Genomic DNA, 15,424 nt, shown 5'->3' on the forward strand with positions numbered 1-15,424 from the left:
ATATATGATCGGGAGCAGTGAATATACCCGGTCCCCTGCTGGCTCTGGGGGGGGGGGGGCAGCTTGTGCTGCCTGGGTCCCAGGGAGCCCTCCTCCCCTCCACATACGTTCTGGGGCAGGCAGGGAGACTTCAATCTCCCTGCCTGCCACCGTCCCACGGCTCCCTGCCACGGACGCTCGTCCGCTGCAGGGGTTAAGATTCGCCACAAGGGGCAACAAGCCCCTGTGACGTTGAATACTGGGAGAGAGAGTGGCAGCCAGCCCTCCGAAACACAGCGAGTGTGCAGCGAATCCTAAACAGGATATGCTGCACACCGCGTATTTTTACATTGAATACTGCCCTCAGTGACGATCTTCGTCCACATACTCATCTCCATCATTGGCCTCAAGCCTCTTATAGTATGTTGATTGAGTCCTCACTACTTATATTTAAGCTGTAATGTGTATTGTACTGTGGCGCTCTTTATTTGTACTCTATTTTTGTTATATTTTCAATGATATGTCAAGTTTTGTCTCCCTGTACTGTTCCTTTGTATGGCACTGCGAAACACTTGTGGCACCTTATAAATAAAATAATAATAATAATATATATATATATATATATATATATATATTCCATACACAAAAAACCTTGCGGTTTCACATGTCCCATTAAGGCTTCTTACACATGATCTGGCATTTCTGAAACCTGTTGTAACTCTTCCACTCAAACGCCAAAAAGCAATGAAATTACGATCATTAAGGCTGACGCCTTAATGGACGTGTTCCTTGCGCAATACAGATATGGTACGCCATCACAGCCTGTGGGTAAGTGCAGATTCAGCACTCTCACAGAGTGAGATTGCTGTCACTCACACAATGGTGGAGCTGCTAATTCACAGATTTGTGTGCTCATTGGAATACACACATGCAGTCTATGCAACTGAAGGGCTGAGCAGTTATGTGGCACACTCATCCTAATAAGTACCTGCAATCATCTAAAACTGTCTAGCCCACTGAATAACTATAGGGTTCATTCTAGAACCCGCCATCTTTGAAAACCCATGCAGTTCCTCTTCCCTGCCTGGGGTGTAGCTGTCTGCTGTAGTAATTCTAGCACAGTGTGGTCTGTATATAAGCACTGCAAACCAGACCTGTGATAGAAACACTACAGCAGACAGCAATACCCAAGACAGGGTAGAAGAACTGCATGGGTTTTCAAAGATGGCAGATGCTAGAATAAACACTATTACAAGAACTATCCCACTGAGGGTCCAACATCTTTCACACTCACTACCTATATCCATTTCATTTAGTATTCACATACAGTTACCAGAAACATCTTTCATAATTGCAAAAACTATAATACTCCCAACTACTATGCATCTACACTTTCTTCTCCTATACGCATTCATGCTGCTCTGTCTTCGATACCTACTGCTGTGTGTATTCCCTCATCCGCACCAATGTGTCTTTTCCCATCTGCCCTGCCCTGTCTTTCCACACAGATGCCACTGTTTCCTTCTATCTGTGCCACTGGCTTCCCCTCTATTAGTGATACTCTGTCTCCCCCTCCATCCATGCTGCTCTGCCCACCTCATCCATGACAGTTTCCTTCCATCTGTACTGCTGTCTCCCCTCTCCATCTGTACTGCTCTGTTTTCCCTTTAACCCCTTTGCGCCGAACCCCCTCCCCCATCAGTGCGGTCTTTCCTCCAACTGCTCCTCTGTTTCCCACCCAATCGCATCACTTTGTCTTACCTTCCCCAATCTGTGCCACTCTTTTCCACCCATCTGCTTTGTTAGTCCCCCATCAGTGCTGCTTAGCCTTCCTACCATCTACGCATTTCTATTGCTCCCCATCCACACCACACTGCCTCCTACCCCAATCAACACCACTTTGTTTACTGCTCAGACCTTCAGTTGCATAGACTGCATGTGTGTATTCCAATGAGCACACAAATCTGTGAATTAGCAGCTCCACCATTGTGTGAGTGACAGCAATCTCACTCTGTGAGAGTGCTGAATCTGCACTTACCCACAGGCTGTGATGGCGTACCATATCTGTATTGCGCAAGGAACACGTCCATTAAGGCGTCAGCCTTAATGATCGTAATTTCATTGCTTTTTGGCGTTTGAGTGGAAGAGTTACAACAGGTTTCAGAAATGCCAGATCATGTGTAAGAAGCCTTAATGGGACATGTGAAACCGCAAGGTTTTTTGTGTATGGAATTTCATTGCTTTTTTTCAAATTTTTTTTTATTATCGATGCGCGGGAGTGCACATCGTTAACAGGAAGCATAAACCCTAGTCAATATTATCAACAATATCGCTCAAGAAAGGTATCAGCCAACTAGAAGGTGGGTGGTTAATACCGAACCTTCCAAAATGAAATCCCATCTAATAGATTTTTTGGTACTTGTTTCCTAGCACGGTGCCTGTCGGGTCCCATTGCATACCATTACTTAAGGTATGCGATGGGACCCGATCTGACCCGATATTCGGGTTTTAAGACCTTCATATACAGTTTTAAAATCACGTTGCATGCAATGGCATGCGATGTGACGTGATTACACCCGATTTCCCATTGTACAGCCACCCTGATGGCTGATTACAATGTTAAATGCACCCACACACCCGATTTTTAATTGTACACCCACCCATAATTAACGCTACCCTAGTATCAAAGGCAACCCGAAGCGTGGCAAGCGCATCGAGCCCACGAGGGTTGGTGGTACATGTCCTCCGACCTTTTCATACCCCCACTATCCACGTCGATGTGGAGTTGACTTTAGATAGTGTGGCGAGCGCAGCGAGCCCCGTGAGGGGACGCGGAATACATGTGAAGTAATCCGCGTGCGCTCGCCACACTATATAATATCAACTCCACGCCGACGTGGATAGTGGGGGTATGAAAAGGTCGGAGGGCGCGTACCGCCGCCGCTCGCCACGCTTCGGGTTGGCGTTGATAGTGGCGTGGCGTTAACAATGGGGGGGCATTTGACATACTAATTACCCATCAGGGTGGGTGTACAATTAAAAATCTTTCTGGGGGTGCATTTAACATAGGAATCAGCCATCAGGGTGGGTGTACAATTAAAAATCGGATGCGATCTGGTTGCATGCAATGCGACCCGATCTGATAGACCCGATGCCATACAATTAAAATCTGTGGCGCCATGCTAGGAAACAAGTATCGTTTTTTCATCAAATGTGTTTACCAATCATTTTCCCCAAAGACAATACTGTAGTAGTGAGCAAGTGAAACATCTGAGAAAGGCCTCTAGGTGACTACACAAGGCTCCATTGGGAGCACATTCACCAAATTAGTTTGTTTGGTGGTTATATTATTAATAAGCGGCTGAATACACCCAATGTGCACACATGCTGCAATAAAAAACCTGTATGTACTAAAATTCTAGGTATTATCAAATATGCCTATAGCTGGGTACAAACTGGGCGATACATCATTAATAATATGGTCTTTATTGATATCCTGTGCATATCGTCCAGTGTGTGCGGCCGTGTGTTAACAGTGACAATTTAAATTACAGGAAAAGTATCCAGTGAGGGAAATTCCATGTGAAGATGCCTGTTACAGAGGTTGGACTAGAATTGTGTAAGGATTAATAGCAAGTGCTGTCCAGAATATAACCATTGTAGTGTTCATTCTAGCAACCGCTATCTTTGAAAACCCATGAAGTTCCTCTTCCCTGCCTGGGGTGTCGCTGTCTGCTGTTGTGCTTCAAGCACAGTGTGGTCTGTATATCAGAATTGATATGCAAACCAGAACTGTGCTAGAAACACCACAGCAACCAGCAACACCCCAGACAGGGAAGAGTAACTGCAAGGTTCAAAGATAGCGGGTGCTAGAATGAAGACTAACCATAGACATTCTTTTCACAAGAAACAACTTGGTATACACTACAGAGTGTTAATGGGTGTGTTTCACATGACTAATAAGAGTACCGGGTATATGAGTGTGACACCCAGTTTGGATGGCAGGGAAGCCACTCTCTAGGAGCACATGATTAGGCGTAACAGTGCCCCCCTCCCTCCCCCCTAACAGGCATTAGTAACAACACCATCACCAGGGTTACTGCTGGCACAGCACATGTGTAGGAGGTGTAGGATGTGTATATAGGGAGGGGGTGTATATATGTATAGGAAGGGGACATATATAGGAGGGTTATGACATGTATGTATGTATGTATGTTGTACTCTGCACCATTTTTATGACTATATAAAAGAAAGTTTTTCACTACAAGTCTACGAGTGCCGCCATTTTTTTCCATATGCTATACTATGTATTGGAAGGCATCGGAGCAAACAATTTATGAAGAAGGGGACATGTGGAGGGGAGGAGATATATATCTATATATATATATATATATATATATCTATCTATATATATATATATCTATATATATATATAGATATATATCTATATATATATATATATATATAGATATAGATCTCCTCCCCATATACACATCCTACCCCTCCTACACATGTGAAATCAGTGAAGCTTTATTTCTACGTTTCGGAGCTAGTGGCTCCTTCGTCAGGATAACTAGCAGAGTGACAAAGTGCAAATTTTAAACATAACTTACCGGCATGTCTCCCGCACATCCTCCGTCGCCGGAACTCTCCTCTGACCACTTCTGTTACCCACACTGTCTTCCGGCGGGTATGGGAGACCTCCGGCTTCTTTGGTTGCTAGGGCAACGCGACGCTGTCAGAGTGCACACTGCGGATATATATAGATAAAAAAAAGTATACATAAAATGTACAAAACAATACAATATCGTGCGCATGTAAATACCCTTAAGCTCTATTAGTGTGCAGGCATATGTGTATTTTATCTAGATTCTAATGTTATCTCATAACTGCCTTGTGATATATCCTAACAATAGGGATAAATGTCCTATTGGTTGAAAGGGACTGTGGGCCTTATTCTAGTTCACTCTTTCTGACAAAATCCTTCTTAGATGGACAAAACCATGTGCACTGCAGGGGCAGATGTAAAATGTGCAGAGAGAATTAGATTTGGGTGAGTTATTTTGTTTCTGTGCAGGGAAAATACTGACTGCTTTATTTTTACACTGCAATATAGATCTCACTTTGAAGTAAAACCCCACCCAAATCTGATTCTCTCTGCACAAGTAACATCTGCCCCCCTGCAGTGCACATGGTTTTGTCCATCTAAGAAGGTTTTTATCAGAAAGAGTGAACTAGAATAAGGCCCTGTGCCATAGAGGATCGGACACTACACGCTGAACCTCCTACACAGCTTCCTCCAACACGCCCTCTCCTGTATTAAAGGTGCAGGAGCTACAGAGCCTGTGTAGGAGGGGTAGGATGTGTATATGTATGGGAAGGGGACATGTGTAGGAGGGGTAGGATGTGTATATGGGGAGGGGATGTATATATGTATGGGAAGTAGACATGTGTAGGAGGGGTAGGACGTGTATATGGGGAGGGGATTTATATATGTATGGGAAGGGGACATATGTAGGAGGGGTAGGACATGTATAAGGGGAGGGGGTGTATATATGTATGGGAAGGGGACATGTGTAGGAGGGGTAGGATGTGTATATGGGGAGGGGGTGTATATATGTATGGGAAGGGGACATGTGTAGGAGGGGTAGGACGTGTATATGGGGAGGGGATGTATATATGTATGGGAAGGGGACATGTGTAGGAGGGGTAGGACATGTATATGGGGAGGGGGTGTATATATATGTATGGGAAGGGGACATGTGTAGGAGGAGTAGGATGTGTATATGGGGAGGAGGTGTATATATGTATGGGAAGGGGACATGTGTAGGAGGGGTAGGACGTGTATATGGGGAGGGGATGTATATATGTATGGGAAGGGGACATGTGTAGGAGGGGTAGGATGTGTATATGGGGAGGGGGTGTATATATGTATGGGAAGGGGACATGTGTAGGAGGGGTAGGACGTGTATATGGGGAGGGGATGTATATATGTATGGGAAGGGGACATGTGTAGGAGGGGTAGGACATGTATATGGGGAGGGGGTATATATATGTATGGGAAGGGGACATGTGTAGGAGGAGTAGGATGTGTATATGGGGAGGAGGTGTATATATGTATGGGAAGGGGACATGTGTAGGAGGGGTAGGACGTGTATATGGGGAGGGGATGCATATATGTATGGGAAGGGGACATGTGTAGGAGGGGTAGGACATTTATATGGGGAGGGGGTGTATATATGTATGGGAAGGGGACATGTGTAGGAGGGGTAGGATGTGTATATGGGGAGGGGATGTATATATGTATGGGAAGTAGACATGTGTAGGAGGGGTAAGACGTGTATATGGGGAGGGGATTTATATATGTATGGGAAGGGGACATATGTAGGAGGGGTAGGACATGTATAAGGGGAGGGGGTGTATATATGTATGGGAAGGGGACATGTGTAGGAGGGGTAGGATGTGTATATGGGGAGGGGGTGTATATATGTATGAGAAGGGGACATGTGTAGGAGGGGTAGGATGTGTATATGGGGAGGGGGTGTATATATGTATGGGAAGGGGACATGTGTAGGAGGGGTAGGATGTGTATATGGGGAGGGGATGTATATATGTATGGGAAGTAGACATGTGTAGGAGGGGTAGGACGTGTATATGGGGAGGGGATTTATATATGTATGGGAAGGGGACATATGTAGGAGGGGTAGGACATGTATATGGGGAGGGGGTGTATATATGTGTGGGAAGGGGACATATGTACGAGGGGTAGGACGTGTATATGGGGAGGGGGTGTATATATGTATGAGAAGGGGACATGTGTAGGAGGGGTAGGATGTGTATATGTATGGGAAGGGGACATGTGTAGGAGGGGTAGGATGTGTATATGGGGAGGGGATGTATATATGTATGGGAAGTAGACATGTGTAGGAGGGGTAGGACGTGTATATGGGGAGGGGATTTATATATGTATGGGAAGGGGACATATGTAGGAGGGGTAGGACATGTATAAGGGGAGGGGGTGTATATATGTATGGGAAGGGGACATGTGTAGGAGGGGTAGGATGTGTATATGGGGAGGGGGTGTATATATGTATGAGAAGGGGACATGTGTAGGAGGGGTAGGATGTGTATATGGGGAGGGGGTGTATATATGTATGGGAAGGGGACATGTGTAGGAGGGGTAGGATGTGTATATGGGGAGGGGATGTATATATGTATGGGAAGTAGACATGTGTAGGAGGGGTAGGACGTGTATATGGGGAGGGGATTTATATATGTATGGGAAGGGGACATATGTAGGAGGGGTAGGACATGTATATGGGGAGGGGGTGTATATATGTGTGGGAAGGGGACATATGTACGAGGGGTAGGACGTGTATATGGGGAGGGGATGTATATATGTATGGGAAGGGGACATGTGTAGGAGGGGTAGGATGTGTATATGGGGAGGGGGTGTATATATGTATGGGAAGGGGACATGTGTAGGAGGGGTAGGACGTGTATATGGGGAGGGGATGTATATATGTATGGGAAGGGGACATGTGTAGGAGGGGTAGGACATGTATATGGGGAGGGGGTGTATATATATGTATGGGAAGGGGACATGTGTAGGAGGAGTAGGATGTGTATATGGGGAGGAGGTGTATATATGTATGGGAAGGGGACATGTGTAGGAGGGGTAGGATGTGTATATGGGGAGGGGGTGTATATATGTATGGGAAGGGGACATGTGTAGGAGGGGTAGGACGTGTATATGGGGAGGGGATGTATATATGTATGGGAAGGGGACATGTGTAGGAGGGGTAGGACATGTATATGGGGAGGGGGTATATATATGTATGGGAAGGGGACATGTGTAGGAGGAGTAGGATGTGTATATGGGGAGGAGGTGTATATATGTATGGGAAGGGGACGTGTAGGAGGGGTAGGACGTGTATATGGGGAGGGGATGCATATATGTATGGGAAGGGGACATGTGTAGGAGGGGTAGGACATTTATATGGGGAGGGGGTGTATATATGTATGGGAAGGGGACATGTGTAGGAGGGGTAGGATGTGTATATGGAGAGGAGGTGTATATATATATATATGTATGGGAAGGTGGAACATATGCGGATGGGGTGTACATGGGAAGGGGACATATGCCGAAGGGGTTCTACATTCATGACAATGACCGGCACTGGGGGTGGGGGACTCCATGTCCCCCCAGTAACGGCCTCCATTTCCCAGCCTCCCTCCAAAGTGCCACTAGTTTCCCCCGAGCAGCGGCCTCCGCTTCCCAGCTTCCCTCCAAAGCTCCGCTAGTTCCCCCAAGCAGCAGCCTCCACTTCCCAGCTGCCCTCCAATGCACCGCTACAGTCCTCCAGCAGGAACATGGTAGAGCCTGATTTCAGGAAGCGTCAGGTGCAATTGCAAACGACAGGACGTCTGACCAATCAGCAGCTGGCACAACAACGAGGGAGTTAATCACAGTATGAGAGGCGGTAATATGTAAATAAGCTGTGCCTGAAGCAGTGCCGTGCACACGTGTCTCTCCCTCAGACCGAGTGTGATGGGGGGGAATGTGACAACTGAGCCCCATGCATACAGTGTAACGGTATACAAAGTAATGGTTGCCATTGTGTCAAGAGGGGATAGACAATGCCAGTGTCTCTTTCTGTACTGTAATAAAATCAGCCATCTTGGTACACGTTTTTAGTGAAGTCTCTCTAAGTATACACTGGTGGCCACTGTGCAAGTGCAACAAGTTGAAATGCTATATCTTTATAATGGGAAAAATTTCACTAAATTTAAAAAACCCTGTAATTTTCTGAAAAACCTTATCTGTGTCCAGCCAGTCTTTTAAAAATCAGCAGCGCTTCCTGCCACGCTGCTCAGCAAACAGCGATACAAGGTCCCAGCACCCACTGTCTTCCAACCGCAGCAGCCCCCCGGGGCAGTGCTGTCTTCCCCATTGGGGTGGGCCCCTAGGTCCTAGGGCCCCTAGGCAACTGCACATTGTGCCCAATGGGAAAGACATAACTGTTGGGGGTTCTACTGTCACTTCTGGGGGGAGGATGGGGATGGCGTTGCTGCTGTTAGTGCTGGTGGGTGTTGAGGCTTCTACTTTCACGGCTGGGGGGAAGGGGATGATGGTGCAGCTTTCAGGTCATGCAGTGATGGGGTGCCGGTTCAGGGGCAGGGTCTGCAGCGGTCAGTGATGGGTGGGGCAGGGGGGATACAGCTATCAAGTTAGTAATTGGGGGGGGGGTACAGATGTCAGGTCAGTGATGGGGGAGATGTCCGAGTGCTGGTGTGCTTCTTACTGTGTGGTGGGTGTAGCGACACTCTGGCGGCAGTTTGGACCCTCTTGGACCCAGCTGGAGCAGGACGGCAGTAGCAACGAGAACCCTCCTGGGCCCAGCAGCTGAAGCAGCACCCTGGCAGCATCAAGGACCCGGCTGAAGCAGGACAGCGGTCATGGTGCAGACCCTCCTGCGTAGAAGATGGAAGAGCGTAGGGGAGAGAAAGAGGAGAAGGGGGGACAATGGTAGAGAGAAAATAATGCTCATTACACATTATGCAACACATCGAAATGCTCGATACACATTATACCAAACACTGTAATACCCATTACACATTATGCCACACAGTGATAGTGAGTGATAGTGGCATATGGGTGACAGTGGTGTGTGAGTGGGTGTGTGAGTGACATACGCAAGTGGGACAGGATGTTGGAGACAAATATTACAGTTTACCTAACTTAACTGCGCAGAGCAACAGCATCAGCCGGGAGCTGTAGATGGAGCAATCTCCTTCCCCCAGTGTCCTGCTCTCTATCAGAATGACATGCTCTCTCACCCTGCGGCCTGCTCAAATCACACTGGTGCACTCCATCACTCTGCAGCCTGCTCTCTATCACACTAACAGGCTCCCTCACCCAGCGGCCTGCGCTCTATCACACTGACGCTCCCTCACCCTGCAGCCTGCACTATATCACACTGATGCTCCCTCACCCTGCAGCCTGCACTATATCACACTGACGCTCCCTCACCCTGCAGCCTGCACTATATCACACTGACGCTCCCTCACCCTGCAGCCTGTACTATATCACACTGACGACCTCCCTCACCCTGCAGCCTGTGTTATATCACACTGATGCTCCCTCACCCTGCAGCCTGCACTATGTTACACTGACGCTCCCTCACCCTGCACTAATATCACACTGACGCTCCCTACACCTACAGCCTGCACTATATCACACTGACGCTCCCTCACCCTGCACTATATCACACTGACGCTCCCTCACCCTGCACTATATCACACTGATGCTCCCTCACCCTGCACTATATCACACTGACGCTCCCTCTCCCTGCACTATCACACTAACACGCTCCCTCACCCAGCTGCCTGCACTATACCACACTGACGCTCCCTCACCCTGCAGCCTGCACTAGATCACACTGACGCTCCCTCACCGTGCAGCCTGCACTATATCACACTGATGCTCCCTCACCCTGCAGCCTGCACTATATCACACTGACGCTCCCTCACCGTGCAGCCTGCACTATATCACACTGACGCTCCCTCACCCTGCACTATATCACACTGACGCTCCCTCACCCTGCACTATATCACACTGACGCTCCCTCACCGTGCAGCCTGCACTATATCACACTGATGCTCCCTCACCCTGCAGCCTGCACTATATCACACTGACGCTCCCTCACCCTGCATTATATCACACTAACATACTTCCTCACCCAGCGGCCTGCACTATAACACACTGACATGCTCCCTCACTCTGGGGCATGCACTCTATCACACTGACGTACTCCCTCACTCAGCGGTCAGCACTCTATCACACTGACGCTCCCTCACCCTGCACTATATCACACTGACGCACCCTCACCCTGCAGCCTGCACTATATCACACTGACGCTCCTGCAGCCTGCACTATATCACACTGACGCTCCCTCACCCTGCAGCCTGCACTATATCACACTGACGCTCCCTCACCCTGCACTATATCACACTGATGCTACCTCACCCTGCAGCCTGCACTATATCACACTGACGCTCTCTCTCACCCTGCAGCCTGCGCTAAATCACACTGACACTCCCTCACCCTGCAGCCTGCACTATATCACACTGACGCTCTCTCACCCTGCAGTCTGCGCTAAATCACACTGACGTACTCCCTCGCTCAGCGGTCTGCGCTCTGTCACACTCCCTCACCCTGCGGCCTGTGCTCTATCACACTGCTCTCTATCAACACTAACACGCTTCCTCACCCAGCGGCCTGCGCTTTATCACACAGACGTGCTCCCTCACTCTGGGGCATGCACTATATCACACTGACGCGCTCCCTCGCTCAGCGGTCTGCGCTCTGTCACACTCCCTCACCCTGCGGCTGGCGCTCTATCAAACTGCTTTCTATCATGCTGATGCACTCTATCACACTGACATGATTCCTCACCCTGCGGCCTGCACTAAATCACACTGACACACTCCCTTACTCTGCGGCCTGCGCTAAATCACACTGATACACTCCATCACCCTGAAGCCTGCGCTCTATCACACTGACATGCTCCCTCACTCTGGGCCAGGAGCTCTATCACACTGCTCTTTATCACACTGATGCACTGTATCACACTGACATGCTTCCTCACCCTGCAGCCTGCGCTTTATCACACTGACACACTCCATCACTCTGAAGCCTGCGCTCTATCACACTAACACGCTCTCTCACCCAGCGGCCTGCACTCTGTCACACTTTCTTACCCTGGGGCCTACGCTAAATCACACTGATGCGCTCCATCACCCTGAAGCCTGCGCTCTATCACACTGACGTGCTCTCACTCTGTGGCATGCACTATATCACACTGACGCGCTCCCTCGCTTAGCGGTCTGCGCTCTGTCACACTCCCTCACCCTGCGGCTTGCGCTCTATCAAACTGCTCTCTATCATGCTGATGCACTCTATCACACTGACATGATTTCCTCACCCTGCGGCCATCACTAAATCACACTGACACACTCCCTTACTCTGCGGCCTGCGCTAAATCACACTGCTACACTCCATCACCTGAAGCCTGCGCTCTATCACACTAATACGCTCCCTCACCCAGCGGCCTGCGCTCTTTCACACTGACATGCTCCCTCACTCTGGGGCTTGCGCTCTATCACACTGCTCTCTATCACACTGATGCACTGTATCACACTGACATGCTTCCTCACCCTGCAGCCTGCGCTTTATCACACTGACACACTCCATCACTCTGAAGCCTGCGCTCTATCACACTAACACGCTCCCTCACCCAGCGGCCTGCGCTTTATCACACTGACGTGCCTCCCTCACTCTGGGGCATGCACTCTATCACACTGACACTCCTCACCCAGCTGCCTGCACTATACCACACTGACGCTCCCTCACCCTGCAGCCTGCGCTAGATCACACTGACGCTCCCTCACCGTGCAGCCTGCACTATATCACACTGATGCTCCCTCACCCTGCAGCCTGCACTATATCACACTGACGCTCCCTCACCGTGCAGCCTGCACTATATCACACTGATGCTCCCTCACCCTGCACTATATCACACTGACGCTCCCTCACCCTGCACTATATCACACTGACGCTCCCTCACCGTGCAGCCTGCACTATATCACACTGATGCTCCCTCACCCTGCAGCCTGCACTATATCACACTGACGCTCCCTCACCCTGCATTATATCACACTAACATACTTCCTCACCCAGCGCCCTGCACTATAACACACTGACATGCTCCCTCACTCTGGGGCATGCACTCTATCACACTGACGTACTCCCTCACTCAGCGGTCTGCACTCTATCACACTGACGCTCCCTCACCCTGCACTATATCACACTGACGCACCCTCACCCTGCAGCCTGCACTATATCACACTGACGCTCCTGCAGCCTGCACTATATCACACTGACGCTCCCTCACCCTGCAGCCTGCACTATATCACACTGACGCTCCCTCACCCTGCACTATATCACACTGATGCTACCTCACCCTGCAGCCTGCACTATATCACACTGACGCTCTCTCTCACCCTCAGCTGCGCTAAATCACACTGACACTCCCTCACCCTGCAGCCTGCACTATATCACACTGACGCTCTCTCACCCTGCAGTCTGCGCTAAATCACACTGACGTACTCCCTCGCTCAGCGGTCTGCGCTCTGTCACACTCCCCTCACCCTGCGGCCTGTGCTCTATCACACTGCTCTCTATCAACACTAACACGCTTCCTCACCCAGCGGCCTGCGCTTTATCACACAGACGTGCTCCCTCACTCTGGGGCATGCACTATATCACACTGACGCGCTCCCTCGCTCAGCGGTCTGCGCTCTGTCACACTCCCTCACCCTGCGGCTGGCGCTCTATCAAACTGCTTTCTATCATGCTGATGCACTCTATCACACTGACATGATTCCCCACCCTGCGGCCTGCACTAAATCACACTGACACACTCCCTTACTCTGCGGCCTGCGCTAAATCACACTGATACACTCCATCACCCTGAAGCCTGCGCTCTATCACACTGACATGCTCCCTCACTCTGGGCCAGGAGCTCTATCACACTGCTCTTTATCACACTGATGCACTGTATCACACTGACATGCTTCCTCACCCTGCAGCCTGCGCTTTATCACACTGACACACTCCATCACTCTGAAGCCTGCGCTCTATCACACTAACACGCTCTCTCACCCAGCGGCCTGCACTCTGTCACACTCCCTTACCCTGGGGCCTACGCTAAATCACACTGATGCGCTCCATCACCCTGAAGCCTGCGCTCTATCACACTGACGTGCTCTCACTCTGTGGCATGCACTCTGTCACACTCCCTTACCCTGCGGCCTGCGCTAAATCACACTGACGCGCTCCATCACCCTGAAGCCTGCGCTCTATCACACTGACGTGCTCTCTCACTCTGGGGCATGCACTATATCACACTGACGCGCTCCCTCGCTCAGCGGTCTGCGCTCTGTCACACTCCCTCACCCTGCGGCTTGCGCTCTATCAAACTGCTCTCTATCATGCTGATGCCTCTATCACACTGACATGATTCCTCACCCTGCGGCCATCACTAAATCACACTGACACACTCCCTTACTCTGCGGCCTGCGCTAAATCACACTGCTACACTCCATCACCCTGAAGCCTGCGCTCTATCACACTAATACGCTCCCTCACCCAGCGGCCTGCGCTCTTTCACACTGACATGCTCCCTCACTCTGGGGCTTGCGCTCTATCACACTGCTCTCTATCACACTGATGCACTGTATCACACTGACATGCTTCCTCACCCTGCAGCCTGCGCTTTATCACACTGACACACTCCATCACTCTGAAGCCTGCGCTCTATCACACTAACACGCTCCCTCACCCAGCGCCTGCGATTTATCACACTGACGTGCTCCCTCACTCTGGGGCATGCACTCTATCACACAGATGCGCCCCCTCAGTCAGCGGTCTGCACTCTGTCACACTCCCTTACCCTGGGGCCTGCGCTAAATCACACTGACGCGCTCCATCACCCTGCACTCTATCACACTGACGCGCTCCTTCACTCAGCGGCCTGCGCTCTGTCACTCATTCACCTTGCGGCCTGCGCTAAATCACACTGATGCACTACACTCACTTGCCCTGCGGCCTAACCTTCCCTTTTCCACCAGCTAATTCTAAGCCCCCCAGCAGCCTAACTCTATGTCCCTTCTAGTGCCTAAATCTAACCCTCCCTCCTCCAGCCTAATGCTAACCCACCTTACATACTTCATTTCACAGGGGGAAAAAACACAGTAGTACTTACTTGCTTAAGGTAATCTTATAGCCATGCCTGGACTGGAAGGATGTGGAGTTGTCCCTCTTCTCCTTTCATGACAGCAGCAGCAGCAGCAATGTGGGCACACTGGGCAGTAGGCCAGTAGCTGCCCTGAGCCAGGGTTAGCCCCGCCCCCTGACTCCCGTGTAGCCCCGCCCCCTGACTTCCGTGTAGCTCCGCCCCCTGACTCCCATGTAATTCCTGCATTCCCTGTAAACTCCGTCCACTGCTCTCTCTCCTGAAAGTGACAGGGAAGGATGTGGAGTTGTCCCTCTTCTCCTTTCATGACAGCAGCAGCAATGTGGGCACACTGGGCAGTAGGCCAGTAGCTGCCCTGAGCCAGGTTAGCCCCGCCCCCTGTCTCCCGTGTAGCCACGCCCCCCGACTCCCATGTAATTCTGCATTCCCTCCCTGTAAACTCCGTCCCCACTGCTCTCTCTCCTGAAAGTGACAGGCTCTGTAAAAGCCGTGTCAGCTCCCCCATGCAACAGCGGGGACAAGCTGTGCAGCACCCGTTCAGTTGCACGGCTTGTCTCCTATAAAATTGTGCGGCGGGTGTGTGTGTGGGGGGGGGGTCATTATTAGGTGCATGTGCACCCCCATGC

General features: G+C 50.1%; 1 long non-coding RNA gene across 1 annotated transcript; it reads right to left on the bottom strand.

Annotated features, from left to right (window-relative positions):
• Positions 1-4,588: 4,588 nt before the first annotated feature.
• LOC146019493 (uncharacterized) lies at positions 4,589-14,895 on the bottom strand. The gene is made up of 3 exons (XR_014450572.1): positions 14,808-14,895; positions 9,285-9,453; positions 4,589-4,729 (listed from the first exon to the last, which is right to left on the bottom strand). It is a non-coding gene; the product is annotated as an uncharacterized LOC146019493 (long non-coding RNA).
• Positions 14,896-15,424: the final 529 nt, after the last annotated feature.

Source organism: Crinia signifera, chromosome 7, assembly GCF_055691185.1.
Source record: "Crinia signifera chromosome 7, ASM5569118v1, whole genome shotgun sequence".
NCBI classification, from domain to species: domain Eukaryota; kingdom Metazoa; phylum Chordata; class Amphibia; order Anura; family Myobatrachidae; genus Crinia; species Crinia signifera.